Source organism: Myotis brandtii, unplaced genomic scaffold, assembly GCF_000412655.1.
Source record: "Myotis brandtii unplaced genomic scaffold, ASM41265v1 scaffold604, whole genome shotgun sequence".
Classification (NCBI taxonomy): domain Eukaryota; kingdom Metazoa; phylum Chordata; class Mammalia; order Chiroptera; family Vespertilionidae; genus Myotis; species Myotis brandtii.
Window position 1 is genome coordinate 840,297 of NW_005370286.1, and position 10,538 is coordinate 850,834.

Genomic DNA, 10,538 nt, shown 5'->3' on the forward strand with positions numbered 1-10,538 from the left:
GGCCATCCACCCCGGCGGACACAGGAACCTGTTCTGAGGGAGAGTGTTTTCTTAGCATTAATCAATATGCTATTTAGCTATGAAGTTAAATCCCTGTCCATTGACCCTGAGGTGCTGAACTATGGATGGATTTTACCTGCTGGAAATGAAAACACACAGAGGCTCTCCACGGAACACATCTAAATCAAAAGTTTTGTGATAAATGAGTAGAGCAAACTTAATTAGATATTTATGGCGATTATGAGTCTGCTTTGTGTTCCAGCCACAAGGAGAGAAATCCGATCTGCCTCCAGAGGAAAAGAGCCGAGCCCCGCGGAAGCCTTGAGGACACCGTGCCCTGCGCTCGCTGACTCAAGCCCCTGGACAGGTGAGGCGAGGCTCAGAGGCTCACCACGGGACACATCTAAATCAAAAGTTTTGTGATAAATGAGAAGAGCAAACTTAGATATTTATGGCAATTATGAGTCTGCTTTGTGTTCCAGCCACAAGGAGAGAAATCCGATCTGCCTCCAGAGGAAAAGAGCCGAGCCCCGCGGAAGCCTTGAGGACACCGTGCCCTGCGCTCGCTGACTCAAGCCCCTGGACAGGTGAGGCGAGGCCAGCAACCTTGCCCGGGCCCACCTGCCGGAGAGCACCTGCCCGCCCCCAGTGCCCAGGCCCGGGGTCCGGGCAAGGTGGCGGCGACATCACCAGCCTGCACACACCTGATTAACTGCCCCGCAAACCCTCCTGCTCCAGTCCACGCCAGAGGAGTCATGGTGTTGGAGAGGGTCCTCTGACAGCAGATGGAGGGCCCGTCAGAGCGGGGAGCTGAGGCTGGGGGTGTGGAGAGGTGCGCTCACCGACCCCATCCGGGTGATGGGGTTGGAGCCGGCAGCGGTCCTCCATTATGGCCAGATCACGTGGGCAGTGCCTGTGGGTTTTTGTTAAATCCTGGGACTGACCTCGGTGCTTAAACTGGCAAGAATTTGAACTGATTGCAGCACCTGAGAGGCTGGGGTTTTGTTCATTTCCGAATGCTAGGCCCTAGCGCAGGGCTTAGAGCAAAACCCCAAGCAATGGCCACGTTGTGTGTGGCTCAGGCCATGTTAGAGCCCCTTCCTATTTGCACTGTTGGTGACGTCTCCCAAGCATCCGGATGGTCATCAGAGCCAGCGTGGCCCCCAGAGAGAGGGAGAGAGTGTGGTCTCTTTAGGAAGGGGCCCCTCCCCCGCCCTCTGGGAAAGGCTTTCTGGCTGAGAAACCTGGGAGACAATGCTCAGCTCCCGGAAATGCAATGCCAGGTGTGGACGCGGGCGGGTCCCCGGGACCTCCTGTCCATTGCTGGTGCGGGTATTCGTTAGTCTAATCACTCTGAAAACAGTTGGACATTTTCTCCTAAAACCCACCTGCTCTACTCCATAGACTTCTCTCCTCGGTCAGTGCCCGCGGGGAACTCTGGCCTGGGAACACCTGGAGACACGCGTTAGCCAAACGCGCATCGGCTGGGGAACGGATGGAGAAACGGGGGTGCAGGCTGCTAGTTGGGTGTTCCAATCAAAGTGTCTGAAGAAATGCCGACACCACCCAGTACGGCTTAAACTGAGCAACCTAACGGTAAGTGGACAATTAAGTCCCAAAAGATCACAAAGAAATGCCGACACCACCCAGTACAGCTTACTCTGAGCAATCTAACGGTAAGTGGACAATTAAGTCCCAAAAGATCACACGCAGGAAAAATACCATTTATATCGCGTTAAAACAGTGACATTAAAACACGTGGTGTTTGGGAAAGTATAACAAGGATGGTGGGTGTGGGATTGAAGGTGTTCACTTTGGGTGGAAGAAGGTGAGGGAGGAGATGGAGGCTCTAGTGCAGATATTTTTGGTCAAGATGCTAATCTTCTATGTGGAGGTGTAGTGGATTTGCAGGTGTGTATACTATTATAACATGTAAGTAGATGGAATGTAAAGGAAAAGGCTTGTGTTCTAACAAAAGCTTACTCTTGTGGAGCCCTACTATGTGCAAGGCAGTATTTTGCAAAATTGATATCACAACATCCTCATCAGGAAAATACTCCAAATGTCAACGGAGGAAACAAGGCACTTTCTGAGCCCAGGCCGCGGAGCCCGAGGCACAGTGTGCCTGAGGGGCGCCATCCCAGGCCGGCAAGAGGAAGGCAGAAGGGGAGTGAGCCAGGCTCCACGTTATGCTGGTCTCGGGTGGACAGGAGAACCCAGCGAGGTCTGCTGTTCGGTTCACTCGGGTGAGTCCACCCACACGGGAGGCGGGGTGACCCTGGGGAGACACCTGCATCGGGTTGAATGCAGTAGAAGGAGGCTAATGCACATTCCCAGTCTCACCGCTGGCACCTGGCCGAGCTGGGATTGAACCCACACAGTCTGGCTCAAACGAAGATGGGCCTCACTCACTACACTATGCCTCTGGGGTCAGACAGAGAGCTTCCCTCCCTGGGAGGTCAGTGGTGCCATCAGGGGGAAGCTCAGAGCGGGGGGCCCGGGCAGAGGGTAGAGGAGCCCCCTCCCTGCCCCCAGCCCCAAGGAAGAGCTATCCTGGACACGAAGACAGGGTGGAGATTTTGTTGTCAGTGTCATTTTCCCCTTCGCTCCATTTTGCTGTGTTCTCTAGCACCTGTCTGCCCCGTTCTAGCCATCACAGAATGCTACTCAGTAATCAGCTTTTACAGGGGGAAGCTCAGAGGGGGGGCCCAGGCAGAGGGTAAAGGAGCCCCCCATCCCCAAGGAAGAGCTATCCTGGACAAGAAGACAGGGTGGAGATTTTGTTGTCGGTGTCATTTTCCCCTTCGCTCCGTTTTGCTGTGTTCTCTAGCACCTGTCTGCCCCGTTCTAGCCATCACAGAATGCTACTCAGTAATCAGCTTTTGTCTGTTTTCTCCACTGAAACACGACTGGTCTCCACGGCTGCATTTTGTGAGTGCGCACGGGTGAAAGGGCGATGCGCGCGTCGGTTTCTGGATGAGGTCCGGGATGCCATCTGCAGCAGCAGATAGCGACGACAGGGATGTTTCCAGGATGCGGCCGCCACTGCCCGGGAGGCTCGCCATCCAGCTGTGAGATGAGGCTTCCGGGGCCCGTGCCGTCCAGATTAAACAAGGACGGCCGCCTGGTGCGCCTCTCTCTGCCAGATCGCGGACCCGCGAAGCTCAGCAGTCCTCCCCCTTCAAGACAGCTAAACGAGTCGCCTAAAACAAACACATCTCCCCGCGCACATCTCCGAGCTGGCAAAGCAGCAAAGAAAAGCCTCAGAGGCAAACCTGGGAAGCAAGAAGTCAGAGAAATAAATCAACTCGGAGGCCACAGCTGCCCTGGTGACCGTGAGAGGAAATAGACAAAACCCAAGGCCCCGCCCACAGGACAAGTGTGACAGGAGTCTGTGGCAGAAAGCCAGGTACTGGAAGAATCGACTAGAAAAAAATAGCCCACTCCCCTTGTAAGAAGGAATATGAGAAAACTTACCTGGATGAAGGGGTGGGGGATCTCCTCTGAGAACCTGTAGTCGCCACATGACCTGTGCTTAAGTTATGGGTCTGAATTTATACTACACAGTTGGTCCAAAAAAAACCCCAAGAACTTACTTAAAAGTAGGTGCAGGTGAATGGTGTTCTCAGATGCCCGGGAGTAGCAGAAATACATTATCTCGGGGAATTCGCCGTCCATCCCGGCCCCTGGGAGCTCTCACGGTTAGGGCTCCATTATATGTGAGCCTAAAATAGAAAGTAAAATTTAATAAGTAAAAATTCCAAACCACGTGAAGAAACAAGACCCCAGGAATAGGAGCAGCAAATGTGAGGCGAGAGCCGGATGTGCAAAGCTTGCAGTACTGGAGTCAGCAAAACACTGTCAAAACGCAACATGCTTTCTGTGCTTAAAATAGTCAAAAGGGCGGGCGAGGGACAGGCACTCCTTGCTTTATTGTGCTCTTCAGATACGGTGTTTTTTACAAATGGAAAGTGAGACCCTCCACCAGGAAAAAGATGAGCATTTTTTTTTAGCAATAAAGTTCTTTCTAATGAAGCTATGTACGTTCTTACACCTAGAGCTAGTGCACACCTAATGGATTATGTATAGTGTAAACATAACTTCTATATGCCCATGGGAACCAAAACATTGTATGTCTCACTTTATTGCTATAGTCACTCTATTACGGTGGCTTGGAACTAAACTCATCCCTCCAAGCTTTATGTGTATTTAATATGAGAGGAAGAAAATTTTCAAAATTGCAAAAGACTAGTCAATTATAAAAGCTAACTAACTAGAACTTCATGCGGTTTCAAAAAATACTAAATATTGAAAACTTGGCAAAAGAATGAAATAATAAAATGGAAACAACTGAAGATAAATTTAGTTAGCTAGAAGACCGAGCTAAGAAATTGTAGAACAGAGGAGAGAAAGAAATGGAAAGTGTGGAAAGAAGTGAGGAAAGAGGGTAGGGTGAGAATTTCTAACATGCATACAGTCAGAGATGCAGAAGGAATGAGAAAGCAGCAATATTTATAGAGATATAGCTAACATTTTTCTCATTGATCCATTATATCTGCTTAGTTACCCTTCTTTTAAAACCCTTCTGAGCAGATATAATGGAACAATAAGCCATAGTTTAGTGAAACCACAGCACACTACCTTCAGAGAAAGCAGTGGAAAGAAACACATTGAAGCAACAGCAGTAAGATTGACAGCAGGTTTCACAAGAGTAAAGATGGAGTCTAGAAGACGATGGAAAACAGCTCCAAAATGTTTAGTTTTGTTCCTGACCGTTTAAAATTGCAGACACAGCAAATCCATTGCACTGTAGAACCACACTGAAATTTAAAAAAAAAATGTTCCAGAAGAATCAACTAGGCAAGTTCCCGACTCTCCCACCCACTGCAGGGAATTCTCGAGACGCTCTCCCAGAACCCTCGCTCTCAGAGCCAAGATCCATGCAGCAAGAAGCAGTGTTGTGCACCAACATTGATGCAGGTGGTGATACCCAAAGGGAAATGGACTGTGTAGAAATTACAAAAGTGCCTGATTTCTGGGGGGTAAAAAAGAGCTAGAATGGTGAACAGCCACAGAAAGTTACTGGGGGGAGGGGGTCATGATCAGAGTTCAAGTGTTTTAAAGAACCTGTGTTACCTTTTGTCTCTGTTTAGTCCAGTGATGGCGAACCTTTTGAGCTCGGCGTGTCAGCATTTTGAAAAACCCTAACTTAACTCTGGCGCCGTGTCACATATAGAAATTTTTTGATATTTGCAACCATAGTTCGCCATCACTGGTCTAGTCTGCAAGTTAAAATTCCGGCATCCCCCTGCAGGGGCAGCATGTCAGAGTGCTTCCTGCCCTGGGATGTGAGGTGGCGACACACCCCTGGGGACCCTGCGGCACAAAGCTGTGGGTGGTCTGGGAGACCCCAGACAAGACGGGGTGTCCGTCTTCCAAGCTGCGGAATGAGCAGGTTTCAGCCTGTGAGTGGACAGCAACAAGGATGACCCTCAGAAGGGTCTGTGATCAGGCCTCTGGGAGGGACCCAGGGCCGGCAGAGTGTGACCCGGAGGGGACCTAGCCCTGCACACTGACGCTTCCGGCGCTGGGAGCACACCCCACTCCACCCAGACATACTTTTAGCATCTCTAACAGGGACGTTTCGCTCACCCTAAGAGTGAGCTCAGGCGGGGTTTCCTTCCTGATGTGCCGGTAATGGTTACAAGTTATTCCGCAGCAAGTCACCAGTCCCTGGGCCATTAGACCAAAGAGCTCAGAAATCAGAGCTCGGCTCTCACACCGAAACGTGTCCAACCTCAGTCCTCCTTTTCAACTTATTAATGTTACAGGAATGGAGTGCGTTTTATATTCTGAGAGTCTGTGAGCTTCAAGGACGAAGCCTTCTCTTTTCCTTCCCTCTGCAATTGTCAGCTGTGAATAAGGAAGGAGAAGCCTTGAAATAATCATCTCCCACAGGCCATCAACAGGGACTCTGAACAGGATTCTTGTTTTGTTTGTTTGTTTGTTTGTTCCTGTGATTGGAATTGGTCCCCTCCGGTCTCCTGGCCCCTGAGGTGGCATGTTGAACCCTCAGGATGGCATTTGGGGGACAGTAAACCTCTTTTGTATTCAACCAGGAGCTAATCAACTTTAATTATTTTCAAAATTAATTTTCTCCCTAGAAATATTACTTATTTCTTCATCTGTCAAGATGTCAATACAAGTGATTTGGAAACGGGAGGATTCCAGGAGTCTTAGCTTGGGCGGGGGCGGGGGATAGAAATGGCATCATGTGCATATAGAGTGGTTTTGTGGTTGAGCCGTAAGCTGCACTGAGACTGCAGATAAAACACAGATGAATTTCTGTGATGTTGCTTCTGGTCAGAAATGGTGTTTTATCTTTGACCGGTAAGATACCATCTATAAAAAGTGCATATATTTGAGGACAGACTTTTCGGTAAAAATAGGGTAACATTAGTAACATCTTAGAAGGCTGTTACCGAGGTCCAGCAAGCATGTGGGCGTGAGAATGTAAAATGTGATTCTAAGTATCTGGTTTAGTTTGTTTTGAAAAGTTTGACTGTGGTCAGTGCCACCAGAGCAGGCCTGAGAAGAGTGACCGTGGCCTGCAGGCCATGGCAGGAGGGGTGAGGGGGTGTCCACTTACCTTCTCCGACCCAGAGACCACGCAGGAGGCCAGCTTACCACACCCCCCGAGGCTCGGCGTCCGGGGGGCCACAGCCTGGCCACAGGATGGCACCAGCCATCCCGACTCACCTCTGCTACCTGGGCACCAGCGAGCCGGAGCCTGCAAACACCTGCATGGTCACTTCGATCTGCGAACTTTGTGCACCTCTTCCACTCCCCGCGGCAGGATGGGTGCAAGGAGGCTGGCAGGCCTTGGCCCTGGAGGGAGCTGTCAGGGAAGAATGAAAAGGCAGGAGATCAGGAAACTCCATCGGAAGGCCTGGCCCCCACCTGCAGGTCTGCCTACACAGCCCGTCCCGAAGCTGGACACCCCACCTTTCTTAGCCAGTCCCCTATCTGTCAGCCTCATTTCACGAGCAAATCTGTAGGACAATTACAGACATAAAGGCATTCAATCCCCAAACTCTCCAGAGTGAATATTTTTCGGCATCACACCCACGTCTTCTGAGTCCTGCCATCTCACGAGGCAGCTCACTGTTCACACACATTGTTTCTCCGGTGAGGGGGTGCAGACGGACTTCGGAAACACAGCAGGTGGGCTGCGGTCAGTGACCCTGAGCTGCCGTCTCCACCTCCCACCCTGAACGAGGTGAGGCAGAGGCCTGGCCAGCAGCTTCAGGTCCAGCGTGAAGGTTACATGAAGGTCACAGCCCAGAGCCCTGCTTCCTGACTTACTGTTGGTTCTTGTTTCAGTTTTTAATTAAAAAAAAAAAAAAAGGTTTTTTGGCCCTGGCCTGTTTTGCTCAGTGGTTGGACCGTCAGCCTGCAGACTGAAGGGTCATGGGTTCAATTCCGATCAAGGGCACATACCTGGGTTGCAGGCTCCATCCCTGGCCCTGGTCGGGGTGCATGCAGGACACAACCAGTCGATGTGTCTCTCTCACATCGATGTTTCTCTCTCTCAGGCTCCATTGGCCCTGGTCGGGGTGCATGCAGGACACAACCAGTCGATGTGTCTCTCTCACATCGATGTTTCTCTCTCTCCATCTCTCCTCCTCCCTTTCCACTCTCTCTAAAAATTCTGGTTTAATTTGTTTTGAAAATTTTTACCATGGTCAGTGCCCACCAGAGCAGGCCTGAGAACAGTAGGAAAAATATCCCCGGGTGAGGATTAACAACAACAAATGGGTTGTGAATTAGGGTTCGTTTGTAAGAAGTTCCAGTCAATTGAGCAAAGGCGAGTTCCATCCCCTCCCGCGGTGGAGAGTTGGTGTCCCAGGGCCACTGCCCCGGTCTTTCTCAACTGCGACCACGCACTCCCTGCTACGAGGGGCTAAGGCTGCAGGGCGTGTGCCCAGCCTGCTGCCCGCCATGGTCCCCGAGCCTCAGGAGCCTCAGCAACGCAGGTGGACGGCCGTCTGGACAGAGCCATCCTGCCCTCCCCGCCCCGTGCACTGCGTGCCGATGGCGACAGGCCAGCCTCCCGCACTCCATTCTCTCCCCCGACGGTTCCGCCCCGCGCCCGCTGCACGCGGTAAAAGGGCCCAAATGGTTGCCTTGTCATTTTTCAAGCGGCAGCAGCTTCATATTTATCACACTAATGCATTCTCACCATTATCTCCCCGCAGTGTCACCGAGCCTGGGAATCGGCCTCAGGAGGGAACTTTCATTTTCATTTAAAGTGACACTTGGAGCCGGCAACCTCGCCCGCACTTGCCGTGGGCATCCCTCGGGGGGAGACCTGCACATGCTCCCAGGAGCCGCCCCGGGAAGCCCAGGCCCGTGTTGAATCATCTCCCCCGCCCAGCCAGTCACTGCGTCCCCCAAGGCCCCACAAAGACACCCAAATCCCAGCGGCTCCCGCAGCCTGGGGCGGGGACGCTTGAAGGAAGACGAATTGAGGCCAGCGGCCCCTACGTGGGTTAACGCAGAGAATCAGAGTGGTGGCCCCTTGGACCCGGAGAGGCCCAGGAGCCCAGGCAGCTCTGCCTCCCCTTCTGGGCCGTCCAGAGGGTGGGACACATGTCCTGAGCGGGTCCCTGGGTAGAAAGGGGCCTCCCTATCACGCCCCTGGCTTTGCCTGCCGCTGTCCAGGCCACCCTGTGGGGTCCGGGAGTGACCTTGCTTTGCTCTCACGCAGCCCTAGGTCCGGTCATGGAGCCCGTGTGCCCGAGGACCTTATGTTCTCTCTCTCCTCTGGGTCCCAGAGCCCTTTGCTCATCACCACCCTCAGGAGCCTCTTCAGATGTGCCCCTGGCGTTGCTGCCCAGGAGCCGTCACTGCCACAGGCACGTATGTGTCTGCTTATGTGCCACGCGTGTAGCTGAACCATCCGTGTGAAAAGAGGGGGTTGCCTGTCCTCCCCCGAAGACCCAGTCCTTATGGAACACAGGCCTGGGAGTGAGGCCACGACCAGCCAGGCCCAGTGCCCGGCACTCAGGTCTGTCATCACCTGGCAGGTGGAGGCAGGCATCAGGGTGCTGTTGGGCGGGGGCGGGGGGCGGGCAGTGGTCTGGAGCTGGTCAGATTGGACGGAACCCACTTCCCACCCTTTTTTTAGGGCCAGTGTGGGCTCCACACCCTGAACCTGGGGAACCTGCACAGGGCAGTCTGAGGGGACCCCCTTATCCCCGGGCCGCCCTATCAGCCACAGCTGCCCCTCCGCCACCCTGTGCTGGAGACACAGCAGGGCCACAATGGGAGCATCCATCTTCCCCGAACTTCCCCCACCCTGTGGATACCCAGCCACGCTGTGGAGCCCAGGGGTCCCACGGGTGCCTCGTACCCCTGCCACAGGCAGGAAGCACAGTCTCCCTCAGGCACAGGACCAGCTCAGGGGAGGAGGGAACACTCAGAACCCTAGGCGGCCACCAGCTCCATGGTCAACCGGAGATGGACCCGCAGCTCTTACGAGGCCGAAGGGAAGCCGTGACGCCCAGACCAGCCTGTGCCTTTCACACTGTGGCCCCGGCGGGAAGGACCCACCCAGGGGCGCAGCCTGGTCCCCGAGGAGCCGAGTGACTGAGGCAGCGCCTTCCAGAACAGAACAGGCAGGCGGGAGGGAGGGGCTCTGATCCCCAGGACGAGGCCGGAGAAGGCAAGTGTCCCAGGGAGATTAAAGGGCGCACCCAGGTTTAGGGGGGGGGGCAGTGAGCTCCCTGTGGGTGGCCTCTGGGGCAGGGCTCTCGAAGGGCACCTGCAGCGGGCAGCTGGGCTCAGGGCTCCAGCGCTCTCAGCCCCGAGCTGGCGGGCAACGTGCCGCTCTGGATGGGCAGGGACTGAGAACCTGTTCCCCAGAGGCAGCTCCAAGAGGTCAAGCTAGGGACGGAGCCCCAGAGGGGGCCGAAGTGGAGAAGCAGGGTTCACACGCCCCTCCCCACATCCACGTCCTCCCCAGGTCCTGGGCCCCGAGGACATGGTGCTCCCACAGGACAGCCCTGTGGGGTGCCCGCTGGCTCTTTAAGCTTCACGCCTGGCTGCCCTGAGATCAGGATTACGTACACAGAGCCTGTCGAATCCAACAGTTCACTATGAAGCCTCATGGGGTGACACTAATCCCCAAAAGACCATTTCTTTACACTTGGCACAACACCCTGTCAAACTCACCCCCTGCATCTACCGCCCCTGCTGCCTCTCACTTCAGGCCGGCAGCCAGGGTCGCCGTCACCTGGCATCGGTGTGACCTTCAAACACAAGCCTTCATGGCACACGAGGGGCTTCATCCGCCCTCGGCAATAAAAGCGACTGCAGACAGAGCTGGGACCCGGACAGGAGGACCGGCCCCGGCTCAGTTCTGAGGCCGATTCCTGGCTCAAGGTGTTGGAACAAAAATCAAGGTGATTCAGGGGAGACCCAAGGCCAGAGGAGCCGGCACAGAGACCTGGCTTCACCCGGGGGCCTGTGGGCCC

General features: G+C 53.9%; 1 long non-coding RNA gene across 1 annotated transcript; it reads left to right on the top strand.

Moving 5' to 3' along the window:
- Positions 1–431: 431 nt before the first annotated feature.
- Positions 432–2,655, top strand: LOC106728398. The gene is made up of 3 exons (XR_001364704.1): positions 432–587; positions 1,405–1,596; positions 2,050–2,655. It is a non-coding gene; the product is annotated as an uncharacterized LOC106728398 (long non-coding RNA).
- The last annotated feature ends 7,883 nt before the right edge of the window (positions 2,656–10,538 follow it).